Here is a 25,071-nt window from a genome sequence, read left to right on the forward strand (position 1 = left end):
ATCCGAAGCAGTCCACGAGTGTGTCCCACGACGATCTTGGGTAGAGAACTGCAGCATCAGATGATGCTGCCGTTCTCTACGGGCTGCAGGAATCCAATGACGGAAGGTAGGTATCCTTCCGCACTGTATTCCTCCGCCACTTAAAAAAAAAAAAAAGTCCCTAGTCTCACTTTATGCCATTGCTGCGTGGGAATTTCTTTTTTTTTTTTTAAGTGGCGGAGGAATACAGTGCGGAAGGATACCTACCTTCCGTCATTGGATTCCTGCAGCCCGTAGAGAACGGCAGCATCATCTGATGCTGCCGTTCTCTACCCAAGATCGTCGTGGGACACACTCGTGGACTGCTTCGGATCGTGGGTGAGTATTTTTGTGGTTTGTTATGTTAATATTTATTCCGGAAAGACAATGGCTTCGGGGAACAATGTGACAAGTATTGGTAAGTATGTTACTCTATGTTATATGTACTGTATGTCTATGTATGTATTGTATGAATGTATTGTATGTATGTAGTATATATGTGGTATGTATGTAGCATGTAGTATGTATGTAGCATGCATGTAGCATGCAGTATGTATGTAGCATGCATGTAGTATATATGTAGTATGTATGTAGCATGTAGTATGTATGTAGCATGCATGTAGTATATATGTAGTATGTATGTAGCATGTAGTATGTATGTAGCATGCATGTAGTATATATGTAGCATGCATGTAGTATGTATATGGTATGTATGTAGCATGTAGTATGTATGTAGCATGCATGTAGTATATATGTGTTATGTATGTGGTATGTATGTAGCATGCATGTAGTATGTATGTAGTATGTATGTAGTATATATGTAGTATGTATGTAGCATGTAGTATGTATGTAGTATGTATGTAGCATGCAGTATGTATGTAGCATGCATGTAGTATATATGTAGTATGTATGTAGCATGTAGTATGTAGCATGCATGTAGTATATATGTAGTATGTAGCATGTAGTATGTATGTAGCATGCATGTAGTATATATGTGTTATGTATGTAGCATGTAGCATGCATGTAGTATGTATGTAGTATATATGTGGTATGTATGTAGCATGCAGTATGTATGTAGCATGCATGTAGTATATATGTAGTATGTATGTTGCATGTAGTATGAATGTAGCATGTATGTAGTATGTAGTATGAATGTAGCATGTATGTAGTATGCATGTTGTATGTATGTAGCATGTAATTTTTTTTTTTTTTTTTACATTTAACACATTAGCCGGATGATGGGACTACTACTGTCCCATCATTGGCTAATGTGTCAATCACTGTCATGGTAGCAGGCATCGCCCGATGGGACTTGTAGTCCCATCGGACGATGCCTGCACAGACCCCCGGAGCCTGCACAGACCACCGGCAGGCCGGCACAGCCCCCCGGCAGGCCGGCACAGCCCCCCGGCAGGCCGGCACAGCCCCCCGGAGCCTGCACAGCCCCCCGGCAGGCCGGCACAGCCCCCCGGCAGGCCGGCACAGCCCCCCGGCAGGCCGGCACAGCCCCCCGGAGCCTGCACAGACCACCGGCAGGCCGGCACAGACCACCGGAGCCTGCACAGACCCCCTGGCAGGCCGGCACAGCCCCCCGAAAGGCCCGTACAGACCCCAGAGAGGCTGTACAAGGGCAGGAAAGGGTTTTTCTTATTCCGATACCGGAAGTCCCATAGACTTGAATGGGACTTCCGGTATCGGAATCGGCGATACCGATACTTTTTTTAAAGATCGGCCGATACCATCCGATACGATACTTTGAAGTATCGGACGGTATCGCTCAACTCTAGTCATGAGATGTAAAAAGTGAAGTATTTTTCATTGTACTATACCGCTATTTCTCTGCCATATAGGAGTCTCATGAGTTGTGCTATGTGTTAAAGGGCCGCTCTTTGGCCCTGGGCACATGAAAACCTGGAGCCAGCCCTACCCCCCCACAAATTCGTCGGCCTTCGACTTTTCACAATAATCGGTCGATTTCGTTCGACCCGACTTTTGCGAAAGTCGGGTTTCATGAAATCCGACTCGACCCGAAAAAAGGCAAAGTCGCTCATCTCTAATCTGCACTAAACAGGGTGCAGCGGACCCAAGTAAAATGGCAACTGCACAGGTGAAAAATACCAAATGAGACAGCCAGCCTACAATCAGGGATTGGCCGTGTGACACACCAGTGCAAAAAACATAATCCGTATGTGGCAGTGTTCACACATGGAATGCAGAGCATCAGGTTCACAGCCTCTTAGTTACACCATATAGGGGGGCTGCCCAGTGCTAACTATTATGCATCCCGTATGAACAGAGGCCACAGTTTACAGAACCATTTGGGCCCAACTGCACCCTGAAAAAGATATAAAGTGCATAAAAACATATAAATATATGTAAGGTATTGGTTGATATTCTGGCCATAATACGTAAGCTGGCAAACCGCACCAAGGTTCCTTACACTTGCCAGTGCGCTGCACCCTGTTTAGTGCAGATGTATTGAGGCCTGTTTACACAGGTAAGCATCTCTGCCTGTTTTTGGTGTTTTCCTCAATATTGGAGGATTTTTTCCTCTTTCTGTGGTTTTCATCCAGCTGCTGGCATTGTCACTGGGCTCGTCCTTGGTCAGCCATTTTGCCATGCTGTTCTGGACTCTGGCTGCAGTGTTGGAGTGGCCAGATAAGGTACTCATTTCGTCATTCTGGAGAGGTCTGACTGACCATGTGAAGGACACCCTGGCCACCAGGGAGGTTCCTGCCACACTGGAGGAACTTATCACCGTTTCCACCCGTATAGACCTTCACTTCACCAAGCGAGGGTTGGAGCGCTCCCAGTGTAAGCAGAGGTTTAGGTTGGCATCTAGCTTTGCTAAACCCCTGGAATCTCCCGATCTGGCGTCCGGGAATCGGGGCTTTTTGCGTGGGATCTTGGTCCCGGCCCGCTCGAGCACCTGTGGTCTGTCTTGTTTGCCGGCAGTCTGGTCACCTTGCCAATTGGTGCCCACAGCAGTCGGGAAAACGCTTGCATCTAGTGGTCATAGGAGGAGGCTCACTAGAGTAAGCGGCATTTTCCTCCAAGCTGTCCTTCAAGGGGACGCTTGAGTTTGGTTCATCCACTCTTGCGGTGGAGGTTTGCGTGGACTCCAGAGCGGAGGGCAATTTCATGTTGTCTTCCTTCGCTCAACGGCACGCAATACCCCTGGTTATGATATCTAAGCCAGTCACGGTCAGAGTGGTAAATGGCGCGGCTCTACCCTCACAGATTACCCACCAGGCCGCCCCGTTGATACTCTCGGTGTCTCCATCTCATCAGAAGACGATATCCCTTCTCATCGTGCCCAAGGGCATCGACCAGGTTCTTCTAGAGGTTCCCTGGTTGCGGTATCATTCTCCCCATATAGAGTGGTCCTCGGAGAGAATTCTCAGTTGAAGTAAATCCTGTGAGGGTAGATGTCTGTGGGAGGGCGTTCAGTTTGCCTCTTCTAAGGTTCCCGCAGATCTTTCCTCTCTCTCTTTGCAGACGTGTTTTCCAAGAAGGCGGCGGAGACGCTTCCGCCGCACCACCCCTATATGACTGTCCTATTGACCTCTTGCCTGGTGCTGAGCCTCCCCGGGGTCGAGTCTATCCCGTCTCTCCTGGAGACAGAGGCCATGTCTCAATATATCAGGAAGAATCTGGCAAGAGGATTCAATAGGAAGTCGATGTCACCAGCGGGGGCGGGATTCTTCTTTGTCCAAAAGAAGAATGGAGAGCTACGTCCCTGCATCGATTACAGTGGTTTTAACGCTCTCACCATTAAGAGCAAGTATCCTCTGCCCCTGATATCGGAACTGCTCGATAGATTATGGGGAGCGAGACTTTTCACCAAATTACATCTGCGGGGGGCCTATAACCTGATATGTATCTGTGAGTGGGACAAATGGAAGATGGGATTTAACACCAGGGATGGCCATTATGAGTATCTGGTTATGCCCTTTGGTCTTTGTAATGCTCCGGTCGTCTTCCAGGACTTTGCCAACGATATCTTTCGGGATATGCTCTCCACCTCGGTGGTTGTCTATCTGGATGACATTCTCATCTTCTCTCCAGATATGAACTCCCACCGGAGAGAGGTTGGCAAAGCCTTCGCCCACTTATGAGCTAACTCCCTCTACACCAAGTTGGAGAAGTGCCTGTTTGAGCAGGAGTCCTTGCCTTTCCTGGGCTATATCAAATCTGCCCAGGGTTTGGCTATGGATTCTGCCAAATTGCAGGCGGTAATGAACGGGCAAGAACCCCACTCTGTTACAATCATAGAATCGTAGAGTTGGAAGGGACCTCCTGGGCCATCTGGTCCAACCCCCTGCTCAAAGCAGGATTCGCTAAATCATCCCAGTCAGATGTCTGTCCAGCCTCTGTTTGAAGACTTCCATTGAAGGAGAACTCACCACTTCTCGTGGCAGCCTGTTCCACTCATTGATCACTCTAACTGTCAAAAAGTTTTTTCTAATATCTAATCTGTGTCTCCTCCCATTCAGTTTCATCCCATTGCTTCTAGTCTTTCCTTGTGCAAATGAGAATAAAGTTGATCCTTCTACAATGTGACAGCCCTTTAGATATTTGTAGACAGCAATTAAGTCTCCTCTCAGTCTTCTCTTTTGCAAACTAAACAGTCCCAAATCCTGCAACCTTTCCTCATAAGACAGGGTTTGCAGACCGGTCACCATTCTGGTCGCTCTTTTCTGAACTTGCTCCAGTTTGTTGATGTCTTTTTTAAAATGTGGTGCCCAAAACTGGACACAATATTCCAGATGAGGTCTGACCAAAGAGGAGTAGAGGGAAATAATGACTTCACGTGATCTAGACTGTATGCTTCTGTTAATACATCCTAGAACTGCATTTGCCTTTTTTGCTGCTGCATCACACTGTTGACTCATATTCAGTCTGTGATCTATTAGTATACCCAAGTCTTTTTCACATGTGCTGTCACTTAGCCCTATTCCTCCCATTCTATATATGCTTTTTTCATTTTTATTGCCCAGATGTAGTACTTTGCATTTCTCCCTGTTAAAAACCATTCTGTTAGTTACTGCCCACTTCTCCAGTTTATTTAAATCTTTTTGAATCCTCTCTCTCTCTTCTCTAGTATTAGCTATCCCTCCTAGCTTTGTGTCATCAGCAAATTTAATCAGTTTACCCTCAATTCCTTCATCTAAATCGTTGATAAAGATGTTGAACAATACAGGGCCCAGGACAGAGCCCTGTGGTACCCCACTTGAGACATTCTTCCAACTGGATGTGCAGCCATTTACGACCACTCTTTGGGTCCGATCACTAAGCCAGCTATGAATCCACCTAACAGTTGCCTTGTCCATTCCATACTTAGTCATTTTTTCAATAAGGATAGTATGAGAGACTTTGTCAAATGCTTTGCTGAAGTCAAGATATACTATATCTACAGCATTTCCTTGATCCACCCAATCAGTGATACCGTCATAGAAGGAAATTAAGTTAGTCTGACATGACTTATTAGTTACAAACCCATGCTGACTCTGTTTGATCACTTCATTCTTATCCAGGTATTGACTTACATGTTGTTTAATAATTTGTTCAAAGATCTTTCCTGGTATAGAAGTCAGACTCACCGGCCTATAGTTGCCTGGGTCCACCTTCTTCCCCTTTTTGAAGATAGGAACAACATTTGCTCTTCTCCAGTCTTCTGGCACTTCTCCTGTTCTCCAAGAATTTTCAAAGATTATGGAGAGTGGTTCAGAAATTTCTTCTGCTATCTCCTTCAGTACTCTGGGGTGTAATTCATCTGGACCTGGAGACTTGAATTCATTTAGGTTAGCTAAGTGTTTCCTCACTATCTTTCTGTTTATAGATATCCTGGATTCTTCTATTCCCTTAATAGGACAGTGAATAACAGTTGGTGTTACATTTCCTTTCTGAGAGAAAACAGATGCAAAATAGGAATTTAAAAGTTCAGCCTTCTCAACATCCTGTCTTACCATTTCATCATTTTCATCCTGTAAAAATCCTATAGCATCTTTGACTTTTCTTTTACTTTTGACATATCCCCAAAATCCTTTATTATTGCTTTTGACATCTCTTGCAAGCCTCAATTCATTTTCAGCTTTAGCTAATCTGATTTGTGCCCTGCAGATTCTGCAGACAGCATTATATTCTTCTTTAGATATGCCTCCCTCTTTCCATTTTATAAACATTTTTTTCTTCCTTTTTAGCATGTGCTTAAGTTCTGTGTTCACCCATCCTGGTTTCCTTAAATGCTTCCTATTCTTCCCTCTTTTCGGAATTGTTAACAACTGTGCTTTGAGAATTTCATTTTTCAAGATTTCCCATCCTTCCTGGACATTTTTGTCTTTAAGGATATCCAGCCATTGGATCCCTCCAATTATCTTTCTGAATCCCTTAAAATCTGCCTTTCTGAAATCTAACCTTGACGTCTGAGTCTTCACAGGTCTTCCGCCTCTAGTTATCCAAAATTCTAAAATAGCATGGTCGCTACCTCCTAGGGTTCCAGCCACTTTTACCTCCTCAACCATTTCCTCCCTGTTTATAAGGATTAGATCCAAGGTAGCAGTTCCCCTTGTTTTCTCCCCTACCTTTTGGAAGATAAAGTTGTCAGCAAGAGAGGATAAGAATTTCCTTGACCTGTTAGTTTTGCCTGAGAGAGATTCCCAACAAATGTCTGGATAGTTGAAATCTCCCATGACAACTATGTCATATTTTTTGGAGAACTTGGCCATTTGATGCATAAAGAGTTCATCCATATCTTCAGCTTGCACAGGCGGCCTGTAGTAAATGCCTACAATGGTGTCCTTTCCATTGTTCTGTCCTTGTATTCTTATCCAAACAGTTTCCACAGAACTCCCAGTCTCTGAAGCTTCAATCTCTGTGCAGATATACGCGTTTCTAACATACAATGCAACACCCCCTCCTCGTTTATCAAGTCTGTTTCTTGCAAATAAGTTGTATCCTTCTAGTCTTGTATTCCAATCATGTGTATCGTCCCACCAAGTTTCAGTGATTCCAATGACATCATATTTCTTTTCCTGTGTTAGTAGTTCCAATTCTCCTTGTTTGTTGCCCATGCTTTGTGCATTAGTATAGAAACATTTTAGTTTGTGATTGGTTTCTCTTTCTCCAATATTTTTATTAATTAGATTCTTTCGTCTTTGTTCCTCCTTTCCACTTCTATTAGCAGAGTTCTCAATAGCATTTGTCAGGTGTATGGCTTTTTCTGGTCTTTTGCTTCCCTTCCCATGTTGTTCTAGTTTAAAGCTCTCCTTACAAGTGTAGCAAGCTCTCCTTACAAGTGTAAGTGTTGAGTTCATTTTCCCCTTCATTACTGAGGCCCGAGGAACTCCCTCTTCTGGTAAAGAAAGGTAGTGAGCCTGATTGTCAAACACCTGAGGCTGATGATTGTGACTGGCTGAGTGGAGTTACTGACTGGATATAATGCTGCCGACGCCCTTCTGCCCTGCGGGTGATTTCTCTGTGGGACCCTTGGAGACCAGTCTGAATTCCTGCTCCTCCAAAGCTAAGTTTGCTGCTCAGCCTTTTGCTTTTGTGCTTTGACTTTGTTTTTGCTTTGTTTTTCTGGATTTCTGCCATTCCCTGCTGGGGTGTGCTGAATTCATTTAGCTCTGTCTTCTGAAAATACCTGAGTGCTGATTCAGTTTTTGAAGCCTAGCTGCTTCAGGGCCTTTTTCATATCAGCTGGTTGGCTTATGTCTTTGATAGGGTTTTGGCAGATTGCAGACAGCAGCCTTCCTGTCCTTTCCTATCTAGGTAGTTTTGGGGCCCCGTCTTTGCTCAGTCTATCTTTCTGTCTGTGTTAGTATTTTCATCTTGCTTCACCGTCATTATATGTTGGGGGCTGCCTATTGCTTTGGGGTCTGCTCTGGGGCAGTTTAGATTTCCCCTTTCTTTCTTTAGGCCTATGTATTTCTCTGGCTGTGATCGAGGGGTCTAGGGCATCGTAGGAACCCCCCACGGCTACTGCTAGTTGTGTTGATAGGTTCAGGGGTCTGCAATCTGATAGTTGCCAACTTCTCTGGTTTTCTGGACTTAGCTTGTATTTCTGCTTTTGCCTCCTACGGTGACTCATTCATAACAGAATCCCCCGCCTCACCGCAGATTCTAGGGTACTCAATAGCAGGAAAGAATTGTTAAAAAAAAAAGTGTGTATATTTTTTCCTCTATATCTCTGAGGCCATAGGGGGAATTTTTTTTTTTCTCTCAATGGAGATAAAGCAATTGTCTGATCGTGTGGAGCAGCTCGCTGCGGAAGTGCGGGGAATTTCCGCCTACCTTGCTCATTCACATGCTGCTGAACCAAAGATTCCTACACCTGATGTATTTTTTGGGGATCGGTCTAAATTTTTGAATTTCAAAAATAATTGTAAATTATTTTTTGCCTTGAAGCCTAACTTGTCAGGGAGCTCCGCGCAGCAGGTTAAAATTGTCATCTCTTTACTGCGTGGCGATCCCCAGGATTGGGCGTTTTCTTTGAAACCAGATGATCCTATTCTGACTAATGTGAACGCATTCTTTCAAGCTTTGGGGTTGTTGTATGACGAACCTAATGCCATTGATCAGGCTGAAAAGACCCTGCTGGCATTGAGCCAGGGTCGTGATTCTGCAGAATTGTTCTGTCAAAAATTCCGAAAGTGGGCAGTACTTACTACCTGGAATGATAATGCCTTGGCTGCTCTCTTTCGGAAGGGGTTGTCAGAAGCCATAAAAGATACTATGGTGGGATTTCCTGTTCCCTCTGGTCTTGACGATTCTGTGTCATTAGCCATTCAGGTTGATCGGCGTTTGCGTGAACGCAAAGCTGCACGAGAGGTGTTGCCACCTGTTGAACAAATGTATGAACCTATGCAATGTGATAGTTTTTTTCCAGAGAGCAGCGTCAGGAGTTCAGAAGGCGTAATAAGTTGTGTTTTTTCTGTGGAGATGCCTCGCATATTATTTCTGTCTGTCCCAAACGAGAGAAACGCTTTGCACACACGTTTTCTGTTGGGGGTGTTCAACCTAAGTTTCTTCTGGCTATTACTCTGATCTGCTCCCTGTCCACATTTTCCACCAAGGCGTTTGTGGATTCGGGAGCAGCCCTAAACCTAATGGACTTGGATTTTTCTAAACGTTGTGGATTTCCTATGACACCTCTGCAGACGCCTATCCCTTTGAGGGGAATTGATGCTACTCCTTTGGCTAAAAATAAACCCCAGTTTTGGGCCCAGGTGGTAATGCGGGTCGCCCCAGACCATCAAGAAAATTGCAGATTTCTGGTGTTGCATAATCTGCATGATACTGTTGTTCTGGGGTTTCCCTGGTTACAGATTCATAATCCAGTTTTGGATTGGAAATCTGTGTCTGTGGTGAGTTGGGGTTGTCGGTGTGCCTTTAGTGAGGCTCCGGTGTTTTCCACCTCTCCTCAGTCGCATGATGTTCCTGATTATTTGGCGGACTTTTATGATGTATTTAGTGAGAATGAGTCTGCGTCTCTGCCTCCTCATAGGAGTTATGACTGTGCAATTGAACTGAGCCCGGGGTGTAAATTTCCCAAGGGTCAGCTCTTCAATTTATCTGTACCCGAGCACGAGGTTATGCGATCGTATATTAAGGAGGCGTTGGAGAAGGGTCATATTAGACCATCCTCGTCACCCTTGGGTGCCGGTTTTTTTTTTGTAGCCAAAAAGGATGGATCATTAAGACCTTGTATTGATTATCGTGCCCTCAACAAAATTACTGTTAAATATCAGTATCCATTACCCCTGATTTCTGATCTATTCTCCAGAGCTAAAGGTGCTTGCTGGTTTACCAAGCTTGACCTCAGGGGGGTGTATAATCTTATTCGCATTTAGCATAGGGATGAATGGAAGACGGCGTTTAATACTCCGGAGGGACATTTTGAGTACCTGGTGATGCCTTTTGGGCTCACTAATGCCCCTTCTGTCTTCCAGTGCTTCATGAACGATATTTTCCGAGATTTTGTCGATACATTTTTGATTATCTATCTGGATGATATTTTGATCTTCTCCAAGGATTGGGATTCTCATGTGGAACATATTCGGACTGTGTTCCGGATCTTGAGGGAGAATTCCCTGTATGTCAAGGGATCTAAATGCCTTTTTGGAGTACAGAGGATTTCTTTTTTGGGATTTATTTTGTCCCCGTCAACTATTGAAATGGACCCGGAACCAAGGTACAGGCCATTCACGATTGGGTTCAGCCCACTTCTTTGAAGGCCCTCCAGAAGTTTTTGGGTTTTGCTAATTTTTATCGGAAATTTATAGCAAAATTTTCTAGTATTGCCAAGCCATTGACTGATTTGACTAAAAAGGGTGCTGATGTGTTAAATTGGTCTCCGGAGGCTGTTTCTTCCTTTCAGGAGTTGAAGCGAAGATTCACCTCCGCCCCGGTTTTGCGGCAACCTGATGTCTCACTTCCATTCCAGGTAGAGGTGGATGCTTCTGAGATTGGTGCAGGAGCTGTTTTGTCCCAAAAGGATCCTGTAACATCTAAAATGAATCCCTGTGCTTTCTTTTCCCGAAAGTTCTCTCCATCTGAACGTAACTATGATGTGGGGAATAGGGAACTGTTGGCCATGAAATGGGCATTTGAGGAGTGGAGACATTGGTTGGAGGGAGCTAAGCATCAAGTCGTGGTCCTCACTGACCACAAGAATTTGATTTACCTAGAGTCGGCTAAGCGCTTGAACCCTAGAAAGGCTAGGTGGGCCTTGTTTATTACACGTTTTGATTTTGTGGTTTCTTTTCTTCCTGGAACAAAGAATGTCAAGGCAGACGCCCTCTCTAGGAGCTTCCTTGCTGATTCTCCTGTGGTGACCAAGCCTGCTACCATCTTAGGCGAAGGGGTAGTTCTTTCTGCCATCTCGCCTGATTTGAGACGTGCTCTGGAAGAGTTCCAGGAGGACAAACCTGAGCGTTGTCCCAGTGGAAAGTTGTATGTTCCTGACCAGTGGAAGAAGAGAGAGATGTCTGAAGTTCATTGCTCTGCTTTGGCTGGTCATCCAGGTATTTTTGGTACTAGAGATCTGGTGAGTCGGTTTTTTTGGTGGCCCTCCTTGTCTCGTGATGTCAGGAATTTTGTGCAGTCCTGTGGGACGTGCTCCCAGTCTAAATCGTGTTCTCGCTCTAGTGGGTTGTTGATGCCTTTGCCTGTCCCCAAGAGGCCATGGACCCATATTTCAATGGATTTCATCTCTGATATGCCTGTCTCTCAGAGAATGACTGTTATTTGGGTGATTTGTGATAGGTTCTCTAAGATGGTTCATCTCGTACCACTCCCTAAGTTGCCGTCTTCCACTGAGTTGGTGCCCCTGTTTTTACAACAGGTGGTTCGTTTGCACGGGATTCCTGAGAACATTGTATCTGACAGAGGAGTGCAGTTTGTGTCTGGATTTTGGAGAACTTTCTGTTCCAGGCTGGGAATTCAGTTGTCCTTCTCCTCTGCTTTTCACCCTCAGACCAATGGGCAGACAGAGAGAACAAACCAGACCTTGGGAGTCATATTTGAGATGTTTTATTTCTGCTGATCAGGATGATTGGGTTTCATTTTTGCCCTTGGCCGAATTTGCTTTGAATAATAATAGAGCTAGTTCTGCCACTTTGATGTCACCTTTTTTTTGTAACTTTGGGTTTCATCCTCGATTTTCTTCAGGGCAGGTGGAGCCCTCTGCCTGCCCAGGTGTTGACACTGTGGTGGAGAGAATGCACCAGATCTGGGACCAAGTGGTGGATAAGTTATCTCTCTCCCAGGAGAAGGCCCAGCGGTTTTCCAACCGACATAGGACCATTGGTCCCCAGTTTAAGGTTGGTGATATGGTGTGGTTATCATCAAAAAATATTGCTATGAAGGTGGCTTCTCCTAAGTTTAAGCCTAGATTTATTGGACCTTACAAGATTGTGGAGATTATTAATCCGGTCTCTTTTCGTTTGGCTTTTCCTGTCACATTTAAAATCCATAATGTGTTCCATAAATCTTTGTTGAAGAGGTTTGTTGAACCTGTTGTTCCGGGGGTGGCACCTCCAGACCCTGTATTGGTTGAAGGTAACATGGAGTATGAGGTAGAGAAAGTACTGGATTCCCGTCTGGCTAGACGGAGACTCTAGTATTTGGTTAAGTGGAAGGGTTATGGTCAGGAGGATAATTCCTGGGTCTCCGCCTCTGATATTCATGCCAAACGATTGGTGCGTGCCTTTCATCGGGCTCACCCTGATCGCCCTGGTGGCATAGTTGAAGGTTCGGTGACCCCTCCTCAAGGGGGAGGTACTGTTGTGAGTTCATTTTCCCCTTCATTACTGAGGCCCGAGGAACTCCCTCTTCTGGTAAAGAAAGGTAGTGAGCCTGATTGTCAAACACCTGAGGCTGATGATTGTGACTGGCTGAGTGGAGTTACGGACTGGATATAATGCTGCCGACGCCCTTCTGCCCTGCGGGTGATTTCTCTGTGGGACCCTTGGAGACCAGTCTGAATTCCTGCTCCTCCAAAGCTAAGTTTGCTGCTCAGCCTTTTGCTTTTGTGCTTTGACTTTGTTTTTGCTTTGTTTTTCTGGATTTCTGCCATTCCCTGCTGGGGTGTGCTGAATTCATTTAGCTCTGTCTTCTGAAAATACCTGAGTGCTGATTCAGTTTTTGAAGCCTAGCTGCTTCAGGGCCTTTTTCATATCAGCTGGTTGGCTTATGTCTTTGATAGGGTTTTGGCAGATTGCAGACAGCAGCCTTCCTGTCCTTTCCTATCTAGGTAGTTTTGGGGCCCCGTCTTTGCTCAGTCTATCTTTCTGTCTGTGTTAGTATTTTCATCTTGCTTCACCGTCATTATATGTTGGGGGCTGCCTATTGCTTTGGGGTCTGCTCTGGGGCAGTTTAGATTTCCCCTTTCTTTCTTTAGGCCTATGTATTTCTCTGGCTGTGATCGAGGGGTCTAGGGCATCGTAGGAACCCCCCACGGCTACTGCTAGTTGTGTTGATAGGTTCAGGGGTCTGCAATCTGATAGTTGCCAACTTCTCTGGTTTTCTGGACTTAGCTTGTATTTCTGCTTTTGCCTCCTACGGTGACTCATTCATAACAGAATCCCCCGCCTCACCGCAGATTCTAGGGTACTCAATAGCAGGAAAGAATTGTTAAAAAAAAAAGTGTGTATATTTTTTCCTCTATATCTCTGAGGCCATAGGGGGAATTTTTTTTTTTCTCTCAATGGAGATAAAGCAATTGTCTGATCGTGTGGAGCAGCTCGCTGCGGAAGTGCGGGGAATTTCCGCCTACCTTGCTCATTCACATGCTGCTGAACCAAAGATTCCTACACCTGATGTATTTTTTGGGGATCGGTCTAAATTTTTGAATTTCAAAAATAATTGTAAATTATTTTTTGCCTTGAAGCCTAACTTGTCAGGGAGCTCCGCGCAGCAGGTTAAAATTGTCATCTCTTTACTGCGTGGCGATCCCCAGGATTGGGCGTTTTCTTTGAAACCAGATGATCCTATTCTGACTAATGTGAACGCATTCTTTCAAGCTTTGGGGTTGTTGTATGACGAACCTAATGCCATTGATCAGGCTGAAAAGACCCTGCTGGCATTGAGCCAGGGTCGTGATTCTGCAGAATTGTTCTGTCAAAAATTCCGAAAGTGGGCAGTACTTACTACCTGGAATGATAATGCCTTGGCTGCTCTCTTTCGGAAGGGGTTGTCAGAAGCCATAAAAGATACTATGGTGGGATTTCCTGTTCCCTCTGGTCTTGACGATTCTGTGTCATTAGCCATTCAGGTTGATCGGCGTTTGCGTGAACGCAAAGCTGCACGAGAGGTGTTGCCACCTGTTGAACAAATGTATGAACCTATGCAATGTGATAGTTTTTTTCCAGAGAGCAGCGTCAGGAGTTCAGAAGGCGTAATAAGTTGTGTTTTTTCTGTGGAGATGCCTCGCATATTATTTCTGTCTGTCCCAAACGAGAGAAACGCTTTGCACACACGTTTTCTGTTGGGGGTGTTCAACCTAAGTTTCTTCTGGCTATTACTCTGATCTGCTCCCTGTCCACATTTTCCACCAAGGCGTTTGTGGATTCGGGAGCAGCCCTAAACCTAATGGACTTGGATTTTTCTAAACGTTGTGGATTTCCTATGACACCTCTGCAGACGCCTATCCCTTTGAGGGGAATTGATGCTACTCCTTTGGCTAAAAATAAACCCCAGTTTTGGGCCCAGGTGGTAATGCGGGTCGCCCCAGACCATCAAGAAAATTGCAGATTTCTGGTGTTGCATAATCTGCATGATACTGTTGTTCTGGGGTTTCCCTGGTTACAGATTCATAATCCAGTTTTGGATTGGAAATCTGTGTCTGTGGTGAGTTGGGGTTGTCGGTGTGCCTTTAGTGAGGCTCCGGTGTTTTCCACCTCTCCTCAGTCGCATGATGTTCCTGATTATTTGGCGGACTTTTATGATGTATTTAGTGAGAATGAGTCTGCGTCTCTGCCTCCTCATAGGAGTTATGACTGTGCAATTGAACTGAGCCCGGGGTGTAAATTTCCCAAGGGTCAGCTCTTCAATTTATCTGTACCCGAGCACGAGGTTATGCGATCGTATATTAAGGAGGCGTTGGAGAAGGGTCATATTAGACCATCCTCGTCACCCTTGGGTGCCGGTTTTTTTTTTGTAGCCAAAAAGGATGGATCATTAAGACCTTGTATTGATTATCGTGCCCTCAACAAAATTACTGTTAAATATCAGTATCCATTACCCCTGATTTCTGATCTATTCTCCAGAGCTAAAGGTGCTTGCTGGTTTACCAAGCTTGACCTCAGGGGGGTGTATAATCTTATTCGCATTTAGCATAGGGATGAATGGAAGACGGCGTTTAATACTCCGGAGGGACATTTTGAGTACCTGGTGATGCCTTTTGGGCTCACTAATGCCCCTTCTGTCTTCCAGTGCTTCATGAACGATATTTTCCGAGATTTTGTCGATACATTTTTGATTATCTATCTGGATGATATTTTGATCTTCTCCAAGGATTGGGATTCTCATGTGGAACATATTCGGACTGTGTTCCGGATCTTGAGGGAGAATTCCCTGTATGTCAAGGGATCTAAATGCCTTTTTGGAGTACAGAGGATTTCTTTTTTGGGATTTATTTTGTCCCCGTCAACTATTGAAATGGACCCGGAACCAAGGTACAGGCCATTCACGATTGGGTTCAGCCCACTTCTTTGAAGGCCCTCCAGAAGTTTTTGGGTTTTGCTAATTTTTATCGGAAATTTATAGCAAAATTTTCTAGTATTGCCAAGCCATTGACTGATTTGACTAAAAAGGGTGCTGATGTGTTAAATTGGTCTCCGGAGGCTGTTTCTTCCTTTCAGGAGTTGAAGCGAAGATTCACCTCCGCCCCGGTTTTGCGGCAACCTGATGTCTCACTTCCATTCCAGGTAGAGGTGGATGCTTCTGAGATTGGTGCAGGAGCTGTTTTGTCCCAAAAGGATCCTGTAACATCTAAAATGAATCCCTGTGCTTTCTTTTCCCGAAAGTTCTCTCCATCTGAACGTAACTATGATGTGGGGAATAGGGAACTGTTGGCCATGAAATGGGCATTTGAGGAGTGGAGACATTGGTTGGAGGGAGCTAAGCATCAAGTCGTGGTCCTCACTGACCACAAGAATTTGATTTACCTAGAGTCGGCTAAGCGCTTGAACCCTAGAAAGGCTAGGTGGGCCTTGTTTATTACACGTTTTGATTTTGTGGTTTCTTTTCTTCCTGGAACAAAGAATGTCAAGGCAGACGCCCTCTCTAGGAGCTTCCTTGCTGATTCTCCTGTGGTGACCAAGCCTGCTACCATCTTAGGCGAAGGGGTAGTTCTTTCTGCCATCTCGCCTGATTTGAGACGTGCTCTGGAAGAGTTCCAGGAGGACAAACCTGAGCGTTGTCCCAGTGGAAAGTTGTATGTTCCTGACCAGTGGAAGAAGAGAGAGATGTCTGAAGTTCATTGCTCTGCTTTGGCTGGTCATCCAGGTATTTTTGGTACTAGAGATCTGGTGAGTCGGTTTTTTTGGTGGCCCTCCTTGTCTCGTGATGTCAGGAATTTTGTGCAGTCCTGTGGGACGTGCTCCCAGTCTAAATCGTGTTCTCGCTCTAGTGGGTTGTTGATGCCTTTGCCTGTCCCCAAGAGGCCATGGACCCATATTTCAATGGATTTCATCTCTGATATGCCTGTCTCTCAGAGAATGACTGTTATTTGGGTGATTTGTGATAGGTTCTCTAAGATGGTTCATCTCGTACCACTCCCTAAGTTGCCGTCTTCCACTGAGTTGGTGCCCCTGTTTTTACAACAGGTGGTTCGTTTGCACGGGATTCCTGAGAACATTGTATCTGACAGAGGAGTGCAGTTTGTGTCTGGATTTTGGAGAACTTTCTGTTCCAGGCTGGGAATTCAGTTGTCCTTCTCCTCTGCTTTTCACCCTCAGACCAATGGGCAGACAGAGAGAACAAACCAGACCTTGGGAGTCATATTTGAGATGTTTTATTTCTGCTGATCAGGATGATTGGGTTTCATTTTTGCCCTTGGCCGAATTTGCTTTGAATAATAATAGAGCTAGTTCTGCCACTTTGATGTCACCTTTTTTTTGTAACTTTGGGTTTCATCCTCGATTTTCTTCAGGGCAGGTGGAGCCCTCTGCCTGCCCAGGTGTTGACACTGTGGTGGAGAGAATGCACCAGATCTGGGACCAAGTGGTGGATAAGTTATCTCTCTCCCAGGAGAAGGCCCAGCGGTTTTCCAACCGACATAGGACCATTGGTCCCCAGTTTAAGGTTGGTGATATGGTGTGGTTATCATCAAAAAATATTGCTATGAAGGTGGCTTCTCCTAAGTTTAAGCCTAGATTTATTGGACCTTACAAGATTGTGGAGATTATTAATCCGGTCTCTTTTCGTTTGGCTTTTCCTGTCACATTTAAAATCCATAATGTGTTCCATAAATCTTTGTTGAAGAGGTTTGTTGAACCTGTTGTTCCGGGGGTGGCACCTCCAGACCCTGTATTGGTTGAAGGTAACATGGAGTATGAGGTAGAGAAAGTACTGGATTCCCGTCTGGCTAGACGGAGACTCTAGTATTTGGTTAAGTGGAAGGGTTATGGTCAGGAGGATAATTCCTGGGTCTCCGCCTCTGATATTCATGCCAAACGATTGGTGCGTGCCTTTCATCGGGCTCACCCTGATCGCCCTGGTGGCATAGTTGAAGGTTCGGTGACCCCTCCTCAAGGGGGAGGTACTGTTGTGAGTTCATTTTCCCCTTCATTACTGAGGCCCGAGGAACTCCCTCTTCTGGTAAAGAAAGGTAGTGAGCCTGATTGTCAAACACCTGAGGCTGATGATTGTGACTGGCTGAGTGGAGTTACGGACTGGATATAATGCTGCCGACGCCCTTCTGCCCTGCGGGTGATTTCTCTGTGGGACCCTTGGAGACCAGTCTGAATTCCTGCTCCTCCAAAGCTAAGTTTGCTGCTCAGCCTTTTGCTTTTGTGCTTTGACTTTGTTTTTGCTTTGTTTTTCTGGATTTCTGCCATTCCCTGCTGGGGTGTGCTGAATTCATTTAGCTCTGTCTTCTGAAAATACCTGAGTGCTGATTCAGTTTTTGAAGCCTAGCTGCTTCAGGGCCTTTTTCATATCAGCTGGTTGGCTTATGTCTTTGATAGGGTTTTGGCAGATTGCAGACAGCAGCCTTCCTGTCCTTTCCTATCTAGGTAGTTTTGGGGCCCCGTCTTTGCTCAGTCTTTCTGTCTGTGTTAGTATTTTCATCTTGCTTCACCGTCATTATATGTTGGGGGCTGCCTATTGCTTTGGGGTCTGCTCTGGGGCAGTTTAGATTTCCCCTTTCTTTCTTTAGGCCTATGTATTTCTCTGGCTGTGATCGAGGGGTCTAGGGCATCGTTGGAACCCCCCACAGCTACTGCTAGTTGTGTTGATAGGTTCAGGGGTCTGCAATCTGATAGTTGCCAACTTCTCTGGTTTTCTGGACTTAGCTTGTATTTCTGCTTTTGCCTCCTACGTTGACTCATTCATAACACCACTCCCTTAAAGCGTTGCAGCGCTTTTTACGGTTCGTAAATTACTATCGCCAGTTCATTACCCACTTCTCCACCTTGGTGGCTCTCTGGGTTGCCCTCACCAAGAAGGGAGCAAATCCCAAGTTGTGGTGAGAACAGGTCTCCAAGGCCTTCTCCTCCATCAAAACTCATTTTGCCAGCGCTCCCATTCTACATCGTCCCGATGTGGATAAACTCTTTATCTTGGAGGTGGATGCCTCTTCCGTCGGTGCTGGAGCGTTCCTCTTCCAGAAGGACGCTCAAGGTCGGAAGCAACTTTGCTTCTTTTTCTCCAAGACCTTTTCACCGGCGGAGAGGAACTATTCCATCGGGGACAGGGAGTTGCTGGCAATGAAGTTGGCCTTCTCAGAGTGGAGACATCTCCTGGAGGGGGCTCGGTTCCCCTTCCAGGTATATACCGACCACAAGAACTTGGTATACTTGCAGACAGCCCAGCGGCTAAACTCTTGCCAGGCCAGATGGTCACTGTTCTTCTCCAGATTTCACTTTATCCTCCATTTTCTCTCTGGGGAGAAGAACTTCCATGCCAATGCTCTCTCTCGCTCCGTAGTGTCATCGGAGGAGGATACAGAGCCTCGGCTAATTGTCCCATCCGATAGCCTGAGGACCGTGGCTCTGGTCGCCTCCGAGTCAGTACCTCCGGGCAAGACTTTTGTTCCTGCCCGTCTACGACCGGAGGTTCTCTCTTAGGCTCACACGTCCAGGGTGGGACAGGCAAGGACTTACTGGTAGCCACATATGGCCTGTGGCGTCAGAGACAACATTCTGGCGTTGTTCTCCTGCGCCAAGAATAGGTCTCCTTGGCAACGGCCTGCTGGGCTGCTTTACCCCCTGCTGGTGGTGGACAGGCCCTGGGAAATGGTTGGCATAGACTTCATGGTGGGACTACCCAAGTCCAGTGACAGCACGGTTATCTGGGTTGTCACCGACCATTTCACAAAAATAGTGCACCTGGTACCTCTCTCTTGGCTACCTTCTGCATGGGGCCTGGCAGCGCTGTTCGTCAAACACGTCTTCTGCATACACGGTATGCCCGATAAGATCGTCAGTGACCGGGGTCCCCAGTTCACGTCTCGGTTTTGGAGAGAGCTCTGTCGCTTGCTCAGCATTGAGCTAAATCTCTCCTCGGCCTATCATCCCGAGACGAACGGGTTGGCAGAGAGGGTCAACCAGACCTTGGCCAGATATCTACGACATTTTGTCTCGGTCAGGCAGGATGACTGGTCATCCTTGCTGCCGTGGGCGGAGTTCGCCTTGAACAACGCTGTGGCCGACTCCACCGGCCAGACCCCATTGCTCCTTAATTACGGCCAGCATCCATGCGTCCCTGTGACCATGCTGTGTCCTCCTCCGACTCTAGGGTGGCAGACTGGGCGGTGGAGGCACGTGATGTTTGGGATCGCACCCAGAGAATGAGGGTTTCCGCGGACACACACCGGCGCCCTGCTCCGACCTTCGCCTCTGGCGACCGAGTGTGGCTCTCCCTCGTAACATCAGGCTGTGGGTCAAGTCCACTAAGTTCCCGTCTCGCTACATAGGTCCTTTCAAGGTCCTCAAACAGGTTAACCCTGTGGTCTACCAGCTGGCCCTTCCTCCACGCTTGGGTATCACAGATACCTTCCACGTGTCCCTCCTTAAGCCTGTCCACATGTCCCGGTTCTCCGAGTCATCTGCCAGGACATCGGGCTTGTCCTCAGACGAGTTTGAGGTGAATGCCATTGTGGGGTGCAGGATGATACGTGGGAAAAAGTATTATCTGGTGGACTGGAAGGGTCATGGCCCAGAGGATCAGACCTGGGAGCCTGTGGGGAACATCCTTGCTCCGCTACTTATTGCGGCCAATGAGTGATTGTTTGGGGAGCTATGTCATCTGCTGGTGTAGTTCCATTGTGTTTTATCAAGACCAAAGTCAGCGCAGCCGTCTACAAGGAAATTTTAAAGCACTTCATGCTTCCCTCTGCCGACAAACTTTTTGGAGATGGAAATGGCATTCTACCGGAAGGACTTGGTACCTGTCCACACTGCCAAAAGTACCAATACCTGATTTAAAAACAACAATATCACTGTGCTTGATTGGCCAGCAAACATGCATGACCTTAACCCCATAGAGAATCTATTGGGTATTGTAAAGAGGAAGATGAGAGACAATAGACCCAACAATGCAGATGAGCTGAAAGCTGCTATCAAAGCATCCTGGGCTTAACACCTGAGCAGTAACACAGGCTGATCACCTCCATGACATGCCGCATTGATGCAGTAATTGATGCCAAAGTAGCCCCGACCAAGTATTGAGTACATTTACTGAATATACATTTCAGTAGGTCAACATTTCAGATTTTAAAATAATTTTTCAAGGTGATGTTATAAAGTATTCTAATTTACTGAGATAATGACTTTTGGGTTTTCACTGGCTGTAAGCCATAATCATCAACATTAACAAAGTAAACACTTGAAATACATCACTCTGTTTGTAATGACTATATAAAATATATGAGTTTCACTTTTTGTATTGAAGAACTGAAATAAATAAAGTTTTTGATCATATTCTAATTTTGTGAGATGCACCTGTGTATGAGAAGTGTCATGATCCAGGACGGGGTTTCGCTGGGTCAAAACCCATCCTGGTCAGACTGGGGGTTAATTGTTCTGCCTCTCTCTGGCAGAGGGCGGCTATTTAATGCTCACTGGACCTAGGTCCGGTGTCAGTTATACTCCTGCCCTCGGCTGAGTTAGTTGACCTCTTGTATACGTGTGCCTTGTGCCTGATAACTTGTTGCTTGTTTGGTTGTGATCCAGTTCTGTCCCTGTTACGAGTTCTGCCTGCCCCTCTTGTACCGCACCGCTATCTCGTGTATGACTCTCTGCTTGTCACTCAACTGCTCTCTGCTCGTCCCTTTGGTACCGCACCGCTCTCTTGTGTATGACCTTTGGCTTTGTCTGACCTCCCGTCTGTTTACCCCTCCTGTACCTCGTTTGCCCGTACTGTGTATGAACTCCGTTTTGCCTGACTCTGAGTTTTCTATCTTCTCGAAAGCAGGACGCTAAGCCCCGCCCCCTTGCAGTCACATGACCGTAGGTCTTGTGCCGGCTTGCTAACCTTCAGTGTTCAGGTCCTGTGCATCTGTACTTTCTGGCTGTTCCTGTCCCCAGGGGTCCCTACAGTGCGGGTGAGTCCCTGCTCAGCGGAGGCTGTCAGGATCCTGATAAGAAGGAGTTTGCTGGATCCATCTGTGACTATTGCTTGGGTTTGTAAGTGTGATAATTCCCTACCATCCTCTTACTTTGGTTTTTCATCATCCTCCACTCCCCAGTGCATTCCTTTGTTATATGCGAGTAAATATTTGTATACCTTGCATTTTCAGTTGCCCTTGTTCATGTTGCCTTGTTCGTCTGGTGGGTGTACTGCGGTGCATGGCTGCTCCCCTCTTCCCTGGGTGGGGAGGGTACAGAAGGAGGGCAGATACAAGAGATAAAGCATGGGTGGAGGCCCCAGCATCTTTAACTTCTGAAGTAACAGGTATATAAAAGGTCGTCAAGTTGGGATCAAGAGAACTGTGGCTGGTCCATACTTTGACTGGGAAACATGGATGTGTGAATCTGGTCGAGTGCACACAACTGTATAATGAATCAGTATTGTACAGATCTATAATATTATGCCCATTGAAATCTCAGAGCTCATACACTATTCTAGGAATGCTTTGAAGTAGAATGGGCTAACCAGCCAACATTTTAACAATTTAGTAAAATGCCACTTTGTTTTACAAAGACCTTCTTTGATCTCCTAGATTAGTTACCTGAACAATCTGTATTGCAATCTTCAATCTTCCAGTAAAGTGGATTGGCTTTCTGCTCCATGTAACACCTAAGCATATCTGGCAAACATGCCCAAGATAATTAGAATATTCCCAGAAAAAATGCCTTGGATAAAGGCCAGAACCTGACTAATAATATTGACCACCTGCCTAAAATCACTTTTAATTCTATTTTATTAAGACATGTACACAACCATGGGTCTGTTAAATGGTATTAAAGTTTCTCCATCTGACACCCACAGGAATCTAGTAACATAATTTGTAGGAAAGTAGGGAATCTGCTCTTTGCCAGTCACAGCCATAAGACCCCCTATAAGGCTTATTGCCGGTGGACCCCATTTAGCAAAGTGAAATGGTGCAACGTGGAAAACTGCTAAAATGATGGTGAAGGTGATTGTTGTGCAGAATGTGACACAGGGACCATATAGTACCACATATGGACCACAGAGGCTGAATATTTCTGATCTGTAGGATTCTCACTACCTTCTTGTACCGTGTTCTGAAAACTGAACGGCCAGAAGTTGGATGCAGAATATACCACTATGATGTTTCTGGAGCGGACAACGTCCAGGAGTGGACCCTCTGGATCGCGGATCTGGAGCCCCTGGGCCGAGCGCGCCAGGTGATAACTGACCCCTATACAGGGATCATTAGGGGCAGGACCACAGGGGTCAGAACCGCAACAGCCGGAACCAAGAGGGATGGCTCAAGGACAGATAAGGATACAGGCGGACTGGAATGCATTACAGAGACTAGGGTACCTGATCAGAGGGTACCGGAGGAGGAGAGATACCAAAAGGGCAGCAGGAGGAAGGCACGGAAGGTGAGGAAAGGCAGGCGTAGAGAAGCAGGAATAACAATGGGCGGACAGAGGACGGGAACCAGCAAGACAGGGACCAGGCAAGGGACTATAACACCAGACGATAGACAGGAGGTAGCAGGGACTGGACTAGGAGAGGACAGACCGGAAGGATGGCAAGGAACGGAGACAGGAACAAGGCAGACAGGGACCAGGAAAAGACACGGCTAGAGAACTATAGAAGCACTATAGCGGCCAGAATAGTGCAGGAGCACCACACAATTACCAGGCATCTTCCCCTTAAGGAAGACGCCTGAAATACCTTATACCCGGAAGTAGATCACCACGGCCCTGCCCCTCAGCGACGCCCCCCGCCGAGTGAAGAGAGCGGTCGGGCGCGCGCCCGCGGCCTAAGGGTGGCGCACGGGACCGCAGCAGCACGGGAGGAAGGACAGGAGAGCGTCCGGGAGGAGAAGCGCAGGTGAGACGGAGCTGCGGCGGGTGCCGCCGCTGATGGAATATCGGCAGGCACGGCCGCCGATGTTACAACCACTAACTGAGCATCCGATATATCTACAAGATATGAATTGAATGTCCGAGAGATGTCGGTCCCACTCCCATACAAATGAATGAGTAGTAGTCAAATATACATGTGATTCACAGCGATGACTTGGTCTTGAATTTCCCAGAAGGCACAATCCATATCACCTGTTAAGCTGGGGTCACACTGCGTTATGGCAGTTCGTTTAACGTACTGCGTTATAACGCTGCGGTATACGCTGCGGTATAACGCAGTGTAATGCAGTCCATTAACGCTGCCATTGACTCCCATTATATGGCGCATTGCGACGCATGCCGTAAAGCGGCATGCATTCGCGATGTGCCGTCATTCACTCACGGAGCCTCGGATGTGGGCTGCAGCGTCTGAGGCTCCGTCATATCACGTTATGCTATAGCGTTAACGCAGCCTGTCAACGCTATGTGTTGAATGGGCTGTGTTAACGCAATGTAAACCTGGCCTTATGGTATACTGTCTTTAGACAGTTGCACTTTAATTAAGAACAGAAAAGCCCTAATAGTGAGGGCACGTACAATGGGTAAAAAATCGTATCAGGGAAGAATAGTACAAGGTGTAATAAAAAAATGCAAAAACCTTTAAAAAACCACTGAGCCTAAAAGCATGTTAGTATAATACCCCTGCATCCTTTTCTCCACCTTACTTCTCTATTTCCTCTCCCTGAGGAGCAGTGTTTCTCTGCTCTGGTTCTCCTGGCATAAACAATGGCATGTAATGTCCGCTGATCGCCTGCAGCCTTCTCATTCTGTCTGTACTGGAGCTCCAAGAAATCCTGTCTGGATGGGTTGTACAAGCTGCAGCTGTTACACGACATTGCTTATTCCAGGAGACTGGCGGGGAGCATAGTACCCAATGTTGAAGAGCGGTGCTTGTCTGGGATGTGAGTACAATATGTTTTTACTTAATTCTCCAATCTTGGCCCATACATAATAACATTTAAAGTAGCCAAAAACCCTTTAATTTATTTTTGACCAAAATATTTATCAATATCCAAATCACTATGCATAATATGACCTCCAAAGTATATTGTGAAGACATATATGGGAATATACAGTATTTTTAAGCTGCAGCCTACAGATTTTTCAGATTACCTTTCCTTCCACAAGAAATTCCAATCTCTCCTTTCTTAGACCCTATTCACACTGCATTTATGCAGTGTATGTGGGAGATTCTGTTTGCATCACCGAAAAACCTGATTTAAATGGATCCTCAAATAGAGCCGTAGACTGGAAAGAAACAAGCGCAGTTCCTATTGATCTATTTGTGCTTTTTGTTGTCACATTGTCTTATCAGATGGCTGCAGAAACATAGCAAATTACATTTCTGTGTCACTCTGAGAAGACTCCGAAAAAAATTTTGAAAAAAAGGACAAGCAGAGTCCATTTGTACAACATTTGTATCTTTGGAATTTATGGCTGTGTTGGAGATTCCTTGTGAAAAGGTTCTTACCGTCTATTCTTGTTGAGAGTAGAAAAACCATTAATTTTACAAATTCTTCAGAAACAGAATCTAATAAAATCCATGATATTATCGACAGTGAGAATGACAGCTGTGCTTGTACCTGTAATACACAAGTATCTGCTAACATATTTAGATAGCAATACCCACGAAAACAGATGGCACAGGTCAGAATGTGCTGCCAGTTTTTACTGCAGGAAATTAGCGAATACAAGTAGCATTGCATGCCAATGGCATGAGCCGGCTTGCTAGGTAACACAGCGCTATGTTTACAAGTGAAGGGTGTTCTCGAATATTGACATG

General features: G+C 45.9%; 1 protein-coding gene across 7 annotated transcripts in view; it reads right to left on the reverse strand.

Annotated features, from left to right (window-relative positions):
* Window positions 1-25,071, reverse strand: part of LOC141072599 (sphingomyelin phosphodiesterase 3-like) — an 844,331-nt gene that overhangs the window by 695,469 nt on the left and 123,791 nt on the right. The gene's annotated exons all lie outside the window — the stretch shown is intronic.

This window comes from Dendrobates tinctorius, unplaced genomic scaffold (genome assembly GCF_039654945.1).
Source record: "Dendrobates tinctorius isolate UK_male_01 unplaced genomic scaffold, ASM3965494v1 ptg000278l, whole genome shotgun sequence".
NCBI classification, from domain to species: Eukaryota; Metazoa; Chordata; class Amphibia; order Anura; family Dendrobatidae; genus Dendrobates; species Dendrobates tinctorius.